The following is a 20,270-nucleotide window of genomic DNA, read 5'->3' as shown; positions in this document are numbered from 1 at the left end:
CCCTAGGCCTTGCTATTCACTCACTGACACCTGGGACAGCCTCCAGTCCTGTAAACTCCATTTATAGTGCCTATAAGGTAAATCATGTTTAATATCTTATGACAAATTTTTACTCTACTTTCCTATGTTTAGATATGTTTATATACACAGATGTTACTATTTGTCTTCAGTATTCAATACGGTAATATATTCTACGTGTTTGTAGCCCAGGAGCAATAGGCTGTACCTTATAGCTTAAGTGTGTCATAGGTAATATCATCTAGGTTAGTGTCATGCTCTGTGATAATTGCACAATGACAAAATTGCCTACACACAATTCTAAGAATGTTTCATCATTATTAAGAAATGAACAACTGTAGTTTATTTTCACCTGTTTTCATTTGATGTTGTATTACACTTCTCTAACTAATTACTATATTGTTTGTAAATTTTATTCATTTTCCCTTGCAGGTCAGTTTTGGGTTTGTTGTATATAGCCTTTATAAGGTTGAGGAAAGTTCCTTTTATCCCTAGTTTCTACAGCATTTTTAAAACATGAACGTATCCTGGATTTTGTCAAAGGCCTTTTCTGAATCTATTGAGATGGTCATGAGATTCTTGTCCTTAGTTCTGTTTAAGTGTGAATTACAGTTTTTGATTTGAATGAACGTTGCATCTTGAGATGACACCAACTTGAACATTGTGCAATATCTCTTAATGTGCTTTTGAATGCAGTTTGCTAATGTTTTATTAGATTTTTGCATCTATGTTCATAAGGGATATTGATCTGAAATTTTCTTGCCTTGATATGTGTGGTTTTAGTAGCAGTGTTACACTGGTTTCATAGAATGTATTTTGGAGTATCCCCTTGCTTTTTATTTTATGGAGGAAGACTGGTGTTAGTTTTTCCTTATAGGCCTTATTGAATTCTCCTGAGAATGAGTCTGGTCATGGGCTTTTCTTTGTTGGAAGGCTTTTACTTGCTGCTATAATCTCATTGTTTGATACCGGTCTGCTTAGATTTTCTAATTCTCCATGGCTTAATTTAGGCAGGTCATATGTGTCTAGAAATTTGTCAATATATTATAGATTTTCTTTTTCTTATTTATTTTGATTCATTGTATACAAATGGGGTACCACTATTGTTTCTCTATTAGAGTATAAATTTTCAAAATAATTTCTAATGCCTTGATTTCACAATTGTCTGTGGTGTCCTTTTTCATCTTATTTTTGTTGAATGAAAAAGAGATCTCTTTCCCTTGTTTTATCAATCTTATTTATCTGTCTAAAGAATCTACTCTTTGCTGTATTGATACTTTGTATGTATTTTTAATTCTTAATTTCATCTCTGATCTTAATTATTTTTAGTTTTCTTCTGATTTTTGGAATTAATTTGTTATTCCTTTTCTAGGACCTTGAGTTTGTAGCATTAGATTATTTATTTAGGATAAACTTGCCTCTTAGAATGGCCTTCATATTGTTTCAAAGATTTTTTTTTTGTTTCAAAGATTTTGATGTTTTATCTGTATTTGCATTTGTTTCTAAAAATTTCTTGATTATTTTTCTCATTTCTTCTTTGATCCAGTCTTTATTTTAAAAAATATTGCTCAATCTCCTGGTGTTTATGTGATTTCTGTTACTTTTGTTGATGTTGATTTCTAAATTCATTACATTATGATCTGATAAGATGCACAAGATCATATACTTTTTTTGTTAGGTTTGCTAAGACATACATTGTAATCTAGAATTTAGTCTGTTTTGGAAAATGTTCCATGAACTGCTGGAAAGAAAGTGAATTCAGCTATTTGGGGATGAAATATTCTGTAGATGTCTGTTAGGTTCGTTTGGTTGATTGTATTATTTAGATTAGAAATATTTTTATTAATTTTATGTTTGGGAGACCTATTGATCATTAGGGTTTGTTGAAATCATCCAGCATTATTATATAGATTTCTATCTAAAATTCAATGTGAAGAGGTACTTTTTATGTAATTAGGTGTACAAAAATTTGGGCTATAAATATTTACTATTGTTATTTCTTATTCTTGAGTTGTTCCCTTTTACCAGTACGCAGTGACCTTCTTTGTCTCTCGTGATTAATTTTTGCTTGAAATCTGCTTTGTCAGATGTAAGAATAGCTATTCCTTCTTGGTTTTGGACTTCATTTGCATGAAATTTTTTTCCCATCTTTTTATTTTTAGTCAGTTGATATCTTTGCCAATAAAATGAGCCTTCTGCAAATAGCATATAGTTGGGTCTTATTTTTTAATCCATTTTGACAATCTGTATCTTTTAATTGGGGAGTTGAATCCATTGGCACTCAGTGTTATTATGGATATAGATATTTGCTATTTCCTACCATTTTCATTTGTTTGCTCTATTTAATTTGGTCTTAATTTTCATTTAGTTAATTTCTCTTATAGAGAACTTCATTCATTTGGAATCTTTGGGGTTTGTTTTTGAATTCTGTGTGTAATATACCTTTAAGTATCTTTTGAAGTGCTGATTTACTGGTCATGAATTCTTTTAGTTCATCCTTATCATGGAAAGTTTTAATTTCTTTTTATTCTGAAAGATAGTTTGGATGGATATAGCTTCTTTCAGAGCTTGAAATATCTTACTCCAAGTCCTCTTTTGGAAGACTTGACCAGGTTTGCTGTTCATTGCTTATGCTTTTGTGCCCTTCTTCACGTTTCTTTTTTGGCCTCTTTACCCCTTGGATCAAGGACTGGTGGTTGTTAAATATGCCTCTCTGTGTTTGTCATAATGCCGACAGCTGGTGTAGTCTGGAACTTCGTTTGTATTAATTCTCAGATTCCTGTCTCACAGTACAGGAGAGGATAGACTGGGAGTTTTGTTTGGACAGATTCGGCGAGTGCATTCCTGGAGTAGGACACATGCAGGATTCTAAATGGGATGTGCCAGTGCCTGAGGTTTAGTTTTGGCTGTCCTTTGAAACTTCTTTGGGGGTTAATTGAGATTAGACCCATACTCCCTCTTGCTAGGCAGATGCTGATCTTTGCTGGATATATGGGTCTCAACTCTCCGCTTTTAGAGTGAGGATTTAATCCTCACCAGGTCTCACAAATTTCACCAATGTGAATGTGAATTTTCCACAATCAGACCTGGAGTACAGATGCTCCAGTCTGATTAATTTTTAGCCTTTTCTAGCTGCTTGCATGGGCCACTAACTACAAAGGGAACTTGAGCTTCTCTCCCCTTGGTATCCCCAGCCTAAATCACCTGGGGCATTGTCCTCTCTGCACCTGTTTCAGTTGTGCTGGTCCAGATACACTCTAGACTCCACAATACAATCTGCTGGGAGAGGCTAGCAGTGCCTTTTATGAACTCCAGATCACTTGCCTCTGCCAGCTGTCACACAGCTACTTGCAGATGATTCCATCTCCAGCTAGCTACATGTCTACTAAGAGTTTTGATCACTTTTCAGTCATCAACTTGCCCCATCATCTCTGGGTCAGTTCAGATCAGCCTTGCTCTCAGATCCACATGTTCTTCTTTGCCAAGTTTATATGCAATGCTTTCCTCTCTTTCTGCCTGTGTTACACTTCCCATTTGCAGTGAACAGGAGGTGCTAATGTCACCACTGCTGCCAACAAAGCTTGTGTGTCTCTAACATATTATTTCTTATTTTGTGTTCAAATATTCTGAATGTTTTTGTGTCTATGATTACCTCACTGTTCAATGTTGAATTTCAGTGAATTTCATAAGTCACTCACTTTACTGAAAAGCAGTTCTCTTGGTGCCTGAATGTCAAACTGTGGAGTAACTGGAGAGTGCACTCTTCCTCTAATCCACCGTCCTCCCTCTTCCCTATTTTTGAAATATTTACTCAGCATTTATTCTTATAGTTCTACCAATATTTCATTCTAAGACAACAGATTCATGTTTGCATCTAAGAAGAAGCAATTACTTTTTGTTCATTTGGAGGAGTTCTCACTATAAATCCAAAAAGATGACTCACCATCATCATCTTTAGTTCTCTATCTTCAAGCGGCACTATTTCCTCCACATATTCCTGCAAATTAAATTCTTTTGCTGTAAAATGAGGAACTACTTGGTCAAATCAATATTTGGATTTGGATCATGATACAAATGACCTTCCTGCGGTCTGTGAATTGTGAATTTATCAAAATCTAATCAATATGGAAGACAAATGCTTATCCAGTTTAAGTCTGAACAATGATAAAGAAAAGTCACTGGCTCCTCCCTAATTAAAATGAACAAAGTAATTAACATGCCCCTTGGTTGTTCATTTTGTGACTGAGTGACTGAGCCCATATCAGGGTTTTATGTTGACCTCGTTATCTGCTTGGCCTTTCACTAACAACATTAACTTAATCAGCCCTGGTGAGAGGACATATATGTTTTGAAATTTTTTGTTATCTCTATCCAAAATACCATGGCTAATTTTTACATTGATATATTGAGTAAGTGTGGGTTGATGAAGAAAAATAAAAAGACTGATAGCATGGGACAAGTCATATTTTTGGTTCTTCTCTAATACACTTTCATGGGTGTTCACATCAGACATGATATCTTCAAATTCTAGACCCACTCTGAAAGGTCCCAAATATCCAATCATCAATTTTCTTATCTTGTTCTTTCCACACACCAGACCAATCTAACAACTCATCAGCATTTCTGATTAATTTGGTGTAGAAATCATGTTATTTCTTAAGAATGGGTCACACCATTCATTGCCTGACTGAAATTCTGCCTATTTGGAAACCAGTTGGTTTCAGAGTCAGTGCTAAGTAGGGTTGTAATTTAATTCTATTGCATTATGTTAAGACTCATCTGTAAAGCAAATCTCTTCTTCCTCTGTCATCTAGTCACAGGAATCTTCATGTGAAACTACACTTGTGGGTTAGGGAAAGGTTAGCAATACAGCAGGAGTAGACATGAGAACATGACTACCAACTTAAGCAACATATGTGTGTCTTCTCACCTAATAACATATGTCATTGTATGTCACTTCCACTGAATGATGACTCATGGTATATTCACTTAATTCCATGGCTTCTAAGATGTGCCAACCCTCAGTTTTTCATAAGATCAATCTATATATGTTTTCTTTGAACATGTTTCCAATCACTATCAAAGTTTAATAGCACTGCTTCAATAACGCAAAATATATTTCCTCCATAAACTTTGGGGCTTGTATTGATTGTTCTACTGGGGCCAAATAAAGGTTCTCTTTGAACCTGTTTACTCACCATTGGCACCTTGATCACTATTGGTTCTATCAAGTTGCAAGGTTTAGGTGGAAAACTAAATTTCAAACCACAGCTTGAATTTGCTTCAAAGTCATCTCCTGCTCTGGGTCCACTTAAACTAGGTGATTTATATGTTAAGTAAAATGTAAGATACCACATCAAACATAGCTCATGTTGTTTTCAAGTTAAAGAGTTCCATCATAACGTTGTACCTTTTTACAACTGGTAAATATTACAACATACAGAAACCTGCCTTTTTTTTCTTTAGAGTGGCTATTGATCACAGGACATTAAGTTTCTAGACATTTAACTAGTGGCTTAATTTTTCAGAGGTTTATCTTTTATCCTGTGACATAAACAATAATCTAGTGTATCTGTTACTTTCAATTCACAGTTGCAGTCAGAATATTATAAGTGCTGTGGATCATCCTGATGTTCTTTGGGACCTTAGAAAATTGAAATTCCTATGTCCTGTATTATCCACATATAGCAGACAAAGTAACTTAGCCCTGAGGTAAGATAATAAAGGTATATAGATATTCTTATCAGGTAAAAATCAATTTATTTTGGACATAGCTTAGCAATGAAGAAAGGTGCATTTTCCAGGTCAATAGCTGCACACTGGTTATGGTGATCTGCTCCAGTAGAGATGCACACAAACAACCGGAGTGAGTTCAGGTGCAGTTCGAATCACTTTTGATGACTTTCACAATAGCCCATTGTCTTCGATTCCTCCAGGTTTGCATTTGGCCAAACAATTTAAACAAGCATGGGCTATGAATCATCAACTCTGCCTCTTTGAAATCACTGATGGTCAGGGTGCTACATTTGGCTTAGTATTTTGTTAGGAGTAAATTTAAGTATTTCAATTTGATCTTTTCATCATATTATCCCTTAACCTCTAAGTCAGTAACCACCAGTATATTTTTTCCACTTACCAAGTTCAAATATTTCAACTACAAATATAGGAATTAACCTGAACAGTATATATCTACTGATGAATTGGGTCCACTGTAAGGCATATTCAGGTTGAAGTTATATTTATCCCTAACCAGATTTCTGTATAGACAATAGCACTATCCTATTCGCTCAAATTAGCATTAAATAAGTGCTAATTCTTCAATTTTGGTTATTGTGCTTTTACAAGTTCATAGTCATCCATTATTGTTTCAAAGACTTTTGGTCACATAATAGAGAAATATTTACAGTATACATTTGTAATTGGATTTCTTTGTTAATGTAACAAATCCCCATAAATTTAGTGACAACACAAATTTATTATCATTCATTTCTGTAGGTTAGAGCTATGGCTACAGCTCACCAGGCTGTAGCCAAGGTGTTAGAAAAATTCTGCTCCCTTTTATAGGGGAGAATACCTTCCCCTGCTTCAGCCAGTTATGGAGGCTGCCCACTTTCCTTGGATGCTACTCCTTCCTCCTTCATGAAGTGAGCAACATTGTATCTCCATGACTGTTCTTTTCCTGTCATATCTCCTTCTCACTATCATTTTTTGACTCTATTCTGTCTTCCTCTTCCACTTTTAAGAATTCTCATAGGGCTGGGGATGTAGCTCAGTTGGTAGAGTGCTTGCCTCAAATGCTCAAGGCCTTGGGTTCAATCCCCAGCACCCCAAGAACTCTTGTAATTAGATTCATCTGGAACATGAATGTATGAACAGAATGAAGGAATAAAAGTAGATACAAAAGCATTCCCCTTTGAGGGTCAGTTGATTAGCAATCTTAATTCAACTTTTTCATGCAACCTAACATAGCCCCAGGCTCCATAGATTAGGGCAAAAGACATCTTTGGGAAACCATTGCTCTGTCTGTTGCTCAGTGCTGTGGCTTTATTGCAAAGTATTTCCTAAAGGTTACCAGAATCCCCTTCTATAAAGGACTACTAACTGGGTGAGATGCCATGACTTCGATGTTCACAGTTCATATAAGATGGATAGTCACCATACCTGGGGATTTAGGGTTATAAAGAGCATGAACCATTTTTGCAAACTGACCATCTGTTTCATTCCTTTGCTCACTATATAAGATAAATTATTCTCACAGTTTCCTTGGTGTCAAAGTACTCTAATTTCCACTCTAACATACCCATTGCATTACTGGTGCTTGCCTTGTCTTTTATGACCAGTCAAGTGTTTTTGTTTAATTTCTTAATGTCTTGGGAAGGAAAGATCAATTTATGGCTTTCTGATGACTACAGTCCAGTGGGGGTTGTTGTTTTCACAAAATGAACATTCTACAGTTCAGCTCCTGGGCTCTGTTGATATCTGACTCCTTATGAGGTTTAGAGTGCTGAAGAGTGGTTGGGTGGATGAGGAGGAGAATTGGATGACTTTCAAAATGCTACTGGCTCAGGTGAAGTCATCACAGAAAGGCTTCAAGAAGGGAGCTGCTCCTCTCCTCAGACCAGAGAGGAGAGGCCACTTCTGCTGGCAAAGGGAACTCAGAGTACTTAGAGGTTCAAGTTCCATCAGAATCTATCTAAATTCCCAGTCAAGGTTTTACTTATTCGAAATCATGTCCTGAATTCAACAAAAATGACTGGTTGAGGTTGTGTATTCATTTTGAGTTTGATTGTGAAATATGAATATTTAGATTTTAAATCTAATCCTAAACCACATATTCTCAGATGACCCATGCTAATAGTGGTTTAGATGATTTTAAACAGTTCAGAAAAGAAGAGGGTATATGTGGTCCCATAGTTCCTAAAATAATACTATCAGATCCTTTATAAAAGAAGTTTGCCAAGCACAATACAAGAAAAAAAAAAAAAGGAATATTTTAACTTTGCATATATAATCTTGCATATATTTTAAGGCTGGAAGTGGTCTAACATATGAGTTATGAATCCAGGGCTTTTTTTGTAAACTACCAGTTTTAAGTATTCCTCTCAATGCTTAGACTCGAAAGTCATTCTTCAACATATATTGCCAAGTAGTTGTTCTCACAATGAGCAGTTCGCCCCAAGCATTAACACTTCATAGTTTTATAATGCCAAACATTACAACTATCCCATGTCCACTAGGAAATGTGTCATCGAAGTATTTAAACTCAAAAGAATTGAACAATTCAGTATCTTAATCTCATACTGAGAGTCTTATGCTGAGAGCTATGGAAAAATCTAGTAAGAAAGTTGAAACTATTACATGTATTCAAAACAGAAGTAACTTATAAGAAAGTGATTAAATATATATTTTATATATATTATATATATACGTATATATAATAAGGGACCAAGAAGCTAAATACAGGATAATAAAGCAACTGTGAAATAAGCAACCATGTGAAGTCTCTAACATCTCTATCTAGTACTGTAAAGAAAAAAAAAAAAAAAAAGGCTTGTGTTACCAGAGTCCAGGAGTAGAGCTCTCACACACAAGCTGGACTGTGTGAAATTATGGTGGGCCTCACTGTTAGGAGCAGGGTCTACGAGTATAGGTTGTTCAGAAGGCGAAAGCCAAATATGGGGTAGCGGTGCAGGAATCAGCTGCATCTGGAGATGCTGCTCAAAGCAGGTGAGGGGGATGAGCTGTCTTCTCACTTCCTTCTGTCTTGCAGTTTTTGGCCACATCTGCATAGACTAAAGCTATTTGGAAACTAAAGGGAAGGAAACCTACGTAGATATTGGACATGAACAGAAAAATGACTGATGAATTTGTTTTATAATCACCAACATGCTAAAATTCTAAATTATTAATTCTAATAGTTTATCTTATGGTTTTATTACTTACTTGCAATATATCTATGTTTAATATTTATTTTCTACTTCATACAGGATTATTCCTTGTTTCGACTTATTTTATTCACTGGACTCTCTTATAAAATATTAACTAGAAATACTAGCAGTGGATATTCTCATAATTTCTCTATTGCAAAAGTAACATTTTAACATTTTAGTACCAGAGTGTTTGCTATGAGCTACAGGGTGCCTTTATTTTTGTACACTGAAAATATTTTAGCTCAGAAATAGCTTCATTTACATCTTTGATTATGGCTGCTATTAAAGTTGCCCTATGTTTTGAAAAAAAATCACTGTATTAAGGTATGGTTTACATATAAAAGATATATTTATAATTTATACAATTTAATGAGTTTGGAGAAAAAGCATAAAACCATCACCATAATATATACCAAAACCACATGATTCATTCACAAAATTTCTCACCAATCTTTTCAGTATTTTTGTGTGAGAAAATCACACATGATCTTCCCTTTTTGCATATTTCTAAACATATGACCTTGTATTGTTAACCTAAGGCACCATGCTGCACAGTAGATCTCTAGGACTCATTCACTCATTCATCTTCCATAACTGAAATTTTACACCCATTGACTAATACTGCCAAATTTCTCCCTCCCCCTAGTCTCTAGCAATCACTATTTTATTATTTCTGAGTTTAACTCTTCTATATTTGTAGTATAAGTGAGACCATGTGGTATTTGACCTTCTGTGTCTAACTTAATTTAATGTAGTACCCTATACATTCACACATTGTTGTCATAAATGGAAGGTTTTCCTTATTTTTAAAGGTGAATTATATTCCATTGTAAATATACACCATATTTTCTTAATCCATTGATTCATAGATAGACAATTAGGCTTGAATATTGTGAATAGTGGTATTACAAACACAGGATTGCAAATATATTTTCAAGTCCTGATTCCATTTCCTTTGGATTTATACCCAGAAATGAATTGCTAGTTAGAAACATGCAGTAGTACAAAACTAATAAGAAACTTTAATTCTCCACTTTCAATAATAAACAGATCCTCCAGACAGAAAATGAATAAGAAAAAGATTTCAAAAACACTATAGATTAAGTGTATCTAATAGACATATAATGGACATTCCATCTGTTATGGTTTAGATGTGGTGTACCCCAAAATCTCACATGCAAGACAGTGCAAGAAGGTTGGAGGAGAAATGACCTGGGTTATAGCCTTAACCTAATCAGTGCACTAATCCCTGATGGGATTAACTGAGAGGTGACTGGAGGCAGGTGGGTATGGCTGGAGGAAGTGGTTCATTGTGGGGCATGGCTATGGGGTATATATTTTGTATCTGCAGAGTTGAGTCTCTCTCTGCTTCCTGATCATGATGTGAGCTGCTTTCCTTGACCACACTGTCCTGCCTTGATGATATTCAGTCTTGAGGAATGGAACCTGCCTTCTCTGGTCTAAAACCTCTGAAATCATGAGTCCGCAAATAAACTTTTGCTCCTGTACAATTGCTCAGGTCAGATTTTTCAGTCGTAGCAGTAAAAAAGCTAACTAGTAACACCACCAAACAGTAGTAAATATTGTTGTATATTATCAAAGGTCATACAAAAAATTCTGTATAGCACTTACGGAAACTGACCAAAAAAGATAGAATGTGGAATGTAACAACTTGATTTCCATAATAAACTATTTTAGAAATTTCTATTTCTGGGTCTTCCAAATATATTCTATTTTATTCTAAAGAACTATTTTTTCCATAACTGCTAAGTTGTGTTTTAAATGATTATAAATCATTGATTAAATATTTTACTTATGGTATAAGGATATGTATAGCTCTTAACCTGGGACCTGGTAAAATGCTATTATCATTTTTACAACACCTGGAGACATAGTTATGCAAAATTTGTAGCTTCATTTTCATCCTCAGTAATCTGCAAGGATTTATTTAATATAATTTCTCACATTTCTAATAACTGACTTATTTAAATTCAGTATATCAGGTGATTGAAGAACTTCAGATCCAACATATATTAGTATCTGGATGTGAATGTTTCATCTCACAGTTACAGTATGTTTCATTTAAAAAACATATCCCAGGTAACAGCAGTAGTAGTTCTCCAATTCCTCAATAAAATGTGAGTGAGAGAGTCACACTTGTTCTGGTAACTTGAAGAAGACTGACTCATGGCTTAGGACACTACATACAGCAAATGAATTCCTGAATCATTTTAAATAGATACATTCTTGAAATATTCATTACAAACTATTGCAATAGTATGGTATGAATGATCAATAAAATATAATGGAAAATTATTTAGCCATAAAAAGGTGAAATTCTGACTTTTGCAACAAATGGATGAACCTAGAATGCATTATATTAAGTGAAATAAGCCAGATACAAAGTATTTCATGATCTTACTCATTGTGAAAGGTAAAAAAGATGATCTCATAGAGTAGTAGTTACCAGGGACTGGGTATGGGGAAAGGCTTGGAAGTTGTAATGGGTATTAAATTGTAATTTATAGAAGAAATAAGTTATATAGTTTCTTATCATACAGTCAGGTGACTAAAGTTAACAATAACATATTTCAAATTAGCTAGAAGAGAGAATTTTGAATATTTCACCACAAAGAAATGATAAATGTTTGAGTTTATACTTATGCTAATTAATCTGATTTATTCATAGCACAATGTCCATATGTATTGAAATATCATATTGTACCTCATATATTTGTACAATTATTATGTGTTGATTATAAAAGAATGTCAGAAAGATAGTATCCTTTATTATTCATTTTTATTTCTAGAACTTTCCCCCTCAATACTTTTGATATACCATTCTGTTAAACTCTAGCATGGGAAATGATATACAAAACATGCAGCAAGAATAAAAATATGGCTTAGTTTACAGAGAACCACCCAGCTTTTTTCCCACTATTTTTACTATTTTGTTTTTCAAATATACCTGGATGTTAGTCAGAAGTTCTTATACAAACTAAAGACTTCTCCAGAACCATCTAGTATAGATTACTGTAGACATAATTGGTAGAGAGAGGAAGTACTTTGGTACCAATCTTTTTGTGCATTATGGAATCTTGTACTAGATACTTCAGAGTATAACTGTGTTTTGTATTCAACACAAGAATGTTCAACATCAGCCAGAGCAGAACAAATCTTTACTCAATTTATTGTTTCTTGTTGAGGATGGTTTTGTTGCAGTGGGCAGAAGTCTGATTATCTCTAAAATATCGATAGTAAATTTTTATCTATGCCATGAGAATAGTTAACTGATTGCCAGTTTTCTTGCTGAACCTCTTCCCTATTTCTACTGAGGTTAAAGAAAATAAGTTGCATGGAATTTAGTATTATTTTGGAAATTAAAAATGACAAAATGACATTTTTTCTAGGTTTAAAATTGTTTTCTCTCTTTTTTCTCTTATTTATTTTTCTCTATCCTTATTAAAGTTTGAACAAACCAAGAAATGTATGTAAATGAATTAACAAATAACTAACTGATTACATTCTGCACATTTTGATAAGGCAACTCCATAATGTAATAGAAGGCATTCAAATAATAATTGAAACTCTCTAAAGTTTTAACATCCCCCATAAAGTGAAAAGAGGAGCTATGTTTTGAAATAACTGACATTTTTATTAAGGATCAGATCTTATCAGAGGAGAATAAAATACTGGACACATCCAATATGAATAGAGAAAATTTGATTTAATTTAAATCATACCAACAAAATATATGAAATTAGGCTATGTGAGGTGTTTCATGTTTCTTTTCGTTAATCTCCCTTGCATGTTTCAAAAAGAATTTCCAATACTTTTGAAAGCAGAATGAATGTCTTCAAGAATTATTTTGAAATCATGGAACAGGAAAATATATTTTATCCTGTGAACCGTGAAATGAGTCTTGGAAGAATAAACTTCCTTTTCAGAATCACATGTGTTTTCATTTGGTTTAAGTTGACCCCATTTATAAAAAGTCACAATCAGTAAAACATTTTGATTATATACGCAATGATTTCAGAGACCCATTCTTACTGATGTGTTCAATATATTAATTAAATAAGAATGTAAAATTTAGGGGTGGTTTCAAGATGGCGGCCTAGAGGGTGGCTGCATTTCATGTTGCTCCAGGACTCAGGATTCAAAAGAGGAGATATTGAGATGCTTGGGACCAACTCAAAGCAGCCGGGTGACTCTCACCCCCTGGGGAGGCATCCCGGATGGAACAGTGGTCCCGAAACGCAGGAAACTTTGTGAAGTAGAACTGCCGGCGAGACGCCCCTCCCCCCGCTGGAGCAGTGAACTCGGACAGCTGGGAGCGCAGTAAAGGAGGCCGGTTGGCACAGCGCTGGGACTCGGAGCAACCACTGGGGCTCAGGCGGCTGCCCAGGGGAGGAGTGGCGAGGAGAGCTGTGTGGACTCAGGACACCGGGGCCTGCCCTGAGGAGGAGGAGGAGGAGCGTGGCCACTTGGATTCGGAGTGACTGCACCAGAGCTACAGGCGGTTGCCAGAGGAGAAGCCGCGCTAGAGCTGTTTGGACTCAGAACGACGCTTCTGAACCCCGGGGCCTGCCCTGAGGACGACGAGGAGGAAGAGGAGCGCGGCCGCTTGGATTTGGGTGACTACACCAGAGCTACAGGCGGTTGCCAGAGAAGGGGCTGCGTGGCGAGCTGTTTGGACTCTGACCACTTCTGAACCCCGGGGCCTGCCGGGAGAAGTAGGAGGAGGAGGAGGAGGAACACGGCGGGTCCTTTGGACTCGCAGTGACTGCATTAGCGCTCCAGGCGGCTGCTCAGAGGAGAAGGCGAGTGGTGAGTTGTTTGGTCTTAAAGTGACAGCTCCTGAACACAGGGGGGCTGCCTGGAGGAGAAGCGTGGTGGGACGCTTGGTCTTGAGTGGCCGCACCAGAGCTCCGGGCGGTTGCCCAGAGGACCCGTAAAGCGGGTCACGTGGATTCAGAGCCACTCAGAGGGACGGCTCCTGAACACCCGGGGGGTTATCTGGAGAAGGAGGAGGAACGAGGAGGGTCACTTCGACTCGGAGTGATTGATTGCCCCGGGCTACGGGTGGTTGGTGGGAGGAGGAGGCACAAAGTGAGTTTCTTGGACTCCTAGTGACCGCACCGGAATACTGGGCGGCTGTCTGGAGGAAGAGGCCTGTGGCGGGTCTCTGGGACTCAGAGCGATTGTTCGGGGCCACAGGTGGCTGCTCAGAGGAGGGACCACACAACCAGGCGATTAGGTGCAGAGCAGGGTCCCAGGATCTAGGAGGCTTCTGGGTGGAAGAGCTGCACAGAGACAGGCTTAGGGTGGAGCGAAGGTTCCAGGCCTGTGGGCAAATTCTCTGAGGAGGGGCAGCCTAAGGAGATTCATCTGCGAAGGGTGAGGCTCCCAGGCCCAGGAGGTAGGGCCGGGCCCCTGGGAACTTTGCAGAGGAAGGCAGCCCAGCCCAGGCGGTAGCTGTAAATTGACGGGAACCTCTAGTAGGGAACTGACCAGCGAGACCTCCCCACTGGGTGAGTCTTCCCTGCTGGGTGAGGTTTCCCCACAAGGACGGTAAAACCAGAGACTCAGGCCCAAACAGGCTTTGCCTCAGCCCGCAGCCTAGGTCCCCTTTGGATGACCATTGGTTAACAAGTGGAGGCACCTCTGCCCACTAGCAGGGATTATACCCCACCTGAAGGCCACCACTCCTAGAGAGGCAGCTTCCTTGTGGAGCACCGCATTATCAACTTCCTCCAAGACTTCAGCCTACTGAAGGCTAAGGGGGGATATATATAGAAATCTTCAGGGACATTGTAAGTCAATAGAGGAAATCTGCAATATCTCAGCGGTCCACTGATACCTGAACAATATGAGAAAACAAGGAAAGAAAATGCTGCAAACAAATCTAGATGTTACATCAATAAAACCCAATGACAGCATGGCAGAAGAAATGACAGAAAAGGAGTTCAGAATGTACATAATTAAAATGATCAGAGAAGCAAACGACGAGATGAAAGAGCAAATGCAAGCATTGAATGATCGCACCAATCGACAGTTAAAAGAGCAAATACAGGAAGCAAAAGATCATTTCAATAAAGAGTTAGAGATATTGAAAAAAAACCAAACAGAAATCCTTGACATGAAGGAAACAATAAACCAAATTAAGAACTCCATAGAAAGCATATCCAATAGGATAGAACACCTGGAAGACAGAACCTCAGACATTGAAGACAAAATTTTTAACCTTGAAAACAAAGTTGAACAAACATAGAAGATGGTAAGAAATCATGAACAGAATCTACAAGAACTATGGGATATCATGAAAAGGCCAAATTTAAGAATTATTGGGATTGAGGAAGGCCTAGAGAAACAAGCCAAAGGAATGAACAATTTATTCAATGAAATAATATCAGAAAATTTCCCAAATCTGAAGAATGAAATGGAAAATCAAGTTCAAGAGGCTTACAGGACTCCAAATACACAAAATTACAACAGACCCATACCAAGGCACATTATAATGAAAATACCTAATATACAAAATAAAGACAGAATTTTAAAGGCTGTGAGAGAAAAGAACCAAATTACATTCAGGGGGAAACCAATACGCATATCAGCAGTTTTTTCAATCCAGACCCTAAAAGCTAGAAGGGCCTGGAACAACATTTTTCAAGCCCTGAAAGAAAATGGATGCCAACCAAGAATCTTATACCCAGCAAAACTTACCTTCAAATTTGACGATGAAATAAAATCCTTCCATGATAAACAAAAGCTAAAAGAATTTACAAAAAGAAAGCCAGCATTACAGAACATTCTCAACAAAATATTCCATGAGGAAGAGATGAAAAACAAAGAAGCAAATCAGCAAAGGGAGGAATTATCCTAAAGGAATTGTCAAATAAAGGAGGAAACAAGTTGTGTCAAACAAATAAATAAACAAAATTTTAAAAATGAACCAAATGACCGGGAAACCAAATCATTTCTCTATAATAACCCTGAATGTTAATGGCCTGAATTCATCAATCAAAAGACATAGACTGGCAGACTGGATTAAAAAGAAAGATCCAACAATATGTTGCCTGCAAGAGACTCACCTCATAGAAAAAGATACCCATAGACTAAAGGTGAAAGGATGGGGAAAAACATACCATGCACATGGACTCAGCAAAAAAGCTGGAGTATCCATCCTCATTTCAGACAATGTGGACTTCAAGCCAAAGTTAGTCAGAAGGGATAAAGAAGGTCATTTCATACTGCTTAAGGGAAGCATAAATCAGCAAGATATAACAATCATAAACATCTATGCCCCAAACAGTGGCTCATCTATGTATGTCAAACAAATCCTTTTCAATTTCAGAAACCAAATAGACCACAACACAATAATACTAGGTGATTTTAACACGCCTCTCTCACCACTGGACAGATCTTCCAGACAAAAATTGAAGAAAGAAACCATAGATCTCAATAACACAATCAATAATTTAGACTTAACGGACATTTATAGAATATACCATCCAACCAAGAGTGAATACACTTTCTTCTCAGCAGCACATGGATCCTTCTCTAAAATAGACCATATATTATGCCACAAAGCTAATGTTAGCAAATACAAGAAGATAGAGACACTAGCATGTATTCTATCAGATCATACTGGATTGAAGTTAGAAATAAATGAAAGAGTAAAACACAGAAACTATTCCAACATCTGGAGATTAAACAATATGCTATTATATGATGAATGGATAACAGAAGATATTAGGAAGGAAATTAAAAAATTCTTAGAGGTAAATGAGAACAAAGAAACATCATATCAAAATCTCTGGGACACTATGAAAGCAGTACTTAGAGGGAAATTTATTTCATGGAGCGCATTTAATAAAAGAAGTAAAACTCAACAAATAAACAACCTAACACTACAGCTCAAAGCCCTAGAAAAAGAAGAACAGAACAGCACCAAAAGTAGTAGAAGACAGGAAATAGTTAAACTCAGAGCTGAAATCAATGAAATTGAAACAAAAGAAACAATACAAAAAATTGACAAAATAAATAGTTGGTTCTTCGAAAAAATAAACAAAATTGATAAACCTTAGGCACACTAACAAAGAGAAGACGAGAGAAAACCCAAGCCACTAAAATTCGGAATGAACAAGGAAATATCACAACAGACAGGATGGAAATACAAAACATAATTAGAAGCTATTTTGAAAATCTATACTCCAACAAAATAGAAAATTTCGAAGACATCAACAGGTTTCTAGAGACATATGAATTGCCTAAACTGAACGAGGAGGACATAAACAATTTAAATAGACCAATTTCAAGTACTGAAATAGAAGAAGTCATCAAAAGCCTACCAACAAAGAAAAGTCCGGGACCAGATGGGTTCTCAGCCGAGTTCTACAAAACCTTTAAAGAAGAGCTCATTCCAATACTTCTCAAAGTATTCCATAAAATAGAAGAGGAGGGAACCCTCCCAAACTCATTCTATGAAGCCAATATCACACTGATACCTAAACCAGACAGAGACTCATCAAGGAAAGAAAATTTCAGACCAATATCCTTAATGAACCTCGACACAAAAATTCTCAACAAAATTTCAGCAAATCGCATACAAAAACATATTAAAAAGATAGTGCACCATGATCAAGTGGGTTTCATCCCAGGGATGCAAGGTTGGTTCAACACCAGGAAATCAATAAACGTAATTCACCATATTAATAGACTTAAAGTCAAGAATCACATGATTATTTCAATAGATGCAGAAAAAGCATTTGATAAAATACAGCACCCCTTCATGCTCAAAACACTAGAAAAAATAGGGATAGTGGGAACATTCCTTAACATTGTAAAGGCCATTTATGCTAAGCCCATGGCTAATATCATTCTAAATGGTGAAAAACTGAAAGCATTCCCCCTAAAAACTGGAACAAGGCAGGGATGCTCTCTTTCACCACTTCTATTCAACATCGTTCTTGCGACTCTGGCCAGAGCAATTAGACAAACCAAAGAAATTAAAGGGATACGAATTGGAAAAGAAGAACTCAAACTATCCCTGTTCGCTGATGACATGATTATATATTTAGAGGAACCTGGAAATTCCACCAGAAAACTCTTAGAACTCATAAGTGATTTCAGTAAAGTAGCAGGTTACAAGATCAATGCCCATAAATCCAACGCATTTTTATACATAAGTGATGAATCTTCAGAAAGAGAAATTAGGAAAACTACCCCATTCACAATAGCCTCGAAAAAAATAAAATACTTGGGAATCAATCTCACAAAAGAGGTGAAAGACCTCTACAATGAGAACTATACAACACTAAAGAAAGAAATTAAAGAACACCTTAGAAGATGGAAAGATCTTCCATGTTCTTGGATAAGAAGAATTAATATTGTCAAAATGGCCATACTACCTAAAGTGCTATACAAATTCAATGCAATTCCAATTAAAATCCCAATGACGTACCTTACAGAAATAGAGCAAGCAATTATGAAATTCATCTGGAAGAATAAGAAACCCAGAATAGCTAAAGCAATCCTTAGCAGGAAGAGTGAAACTGGGGGTATTGCAATACCAGATCTTCAACTCTACTACAAAGCAATAGTAACAAAAACGGCATGGTATTGGTACCAAAATAGAAAGGTAGATCAATGGTACAGAATAGAGGACACGGACACAAACCCAAATAAATACAATTTTCTCATACTAGACAAAGGGGCCAAAAATATGCAATGGAGAAAAGATAGCCTCTTCAACAAATGGTGCTGGGAGAATTGGAAATCCATATGCAACAGAATGAAACTAAACCCATATCTCTCACCATGCACGAAACTAAACTCAAAATGGATTAAGGACCTCGGAATCAGACCAGAGACCCTGCAGATTATAGAAGAAAAAGTAGGTCCAAATCTTCACCTTGTTGGTCTAGGACCAGACTTCCTTAACAGGACTCCCATAGCACAAGAAATAAAAGCTAGAATCAACCACTGGGATAGATTCAAACTAAAAAGCTTTCTCTCAGCAAAGGAAACTATCAGCAATGCGAAGAAAGAGCCTACAGAGTGGGAGAATATCTTTGCCAATCATACTTCAGATAGAGCACTAATCTCCAGAATCTATAAAGAACTCAAAAAACTCTACTCCAAGAATTCAAATAGTGCAGTCAACAAATGGGCTAAGGAAATGAATAGACACTTCACAGAAGAAGATCTACAAGCAATCAACAAACATATGGAAAAATGTTCAACATCTCTAGTAATAAGAGAAATGCAAATCAAAACCACCCTAAGATTCCATCTCACCCCAATTAGAATGGCGATTATCAAGAATACGAGCAACAACAGGTGTTGGCGAGGATGTGGGGAGAAAGGTACACTCATACACTGCTGGTGGGGCTGCAAATTAGTGCAGCCACCCTGGAAAGCAGTGTGGAGATTCCTTAGAAAACTTGGAATGGACCCTCCATTTGACCCAGCTATCCCACTCCTTGGCCTATACCCAAAGGACTTAAAATCTGCATACTACAGAGATACAGCCACATCAATGTTCATAGCGGCTCAATTCACAATAGCCAGACTGTGGAACCAACCTAGATGCCCTTCAATTGATGAGTGGATAAAGAAACTGTGGTATATATATACAATGGAATATTACTCAGCCATAAAGAATGATAAAATTATGGCATTTGCAGGCAAATGGATGAAATTGGAGAATATCATGCTAAGTGAGATAAGCCAATCTCAAAAAGCCAAAGGACGAATGATATCACTAATAAGTGGAGGATGACACATAATGGGGGGGAGGGAAGGGTTAGTGTTAGGGTTAGATTTAGGGTTAGGGAGGGGGGCAAGTATGGAGGAAGGAACTACTGTATAGAGGGTAAAGAGGGGTGGGAGGGGTGGGGGGAAGGGAAAAAATAACAGAATGAATCAAACAACATTACTCTATGTAAATTTATGATTACACAAATGGTATGCCTTTACGCCATGTACAAACAGAGAAACAACATGTATCCCATTTGTTTACAATAAAAAAAAAAAAAAAGAAAAGTCAAAAAAAAAAAAAAATGAATGTAAAATTTAGATGAGTTATTTAGTTTTTGGTTTGTACTTACCAGATGCAAAATCTTCTCTAATAACATTTTAGTAAGTAATTTCACATTTGTTTGTTTATTTACTTATTTTTATTTTTTAATTTTTTGGGTACTGGGAATTGAACTCAGAGGTACTGAGTCACATCCCCAACCCTATTTTGCATTTATTTAGAGACAGGATTTCACTGAGTTGCTTAGTGCCCCACTTTTTCTGAGGCTGTCTTTGAAC

Source organism: Sciurus vulgaris, assembly GCF_902686455.1.
Source record: "Sciurus vulgaris genome assembly, chromosome: 7".
Taxonomy (NCBI): Eukaryota; Metazoa; Chordata; class Mammalia; order Rodentia; family Sciuridae; genus Sciurus; species Sciurus vulgaris.
This window is presented reverse-complemented; position numbering follows the sequence as displayed.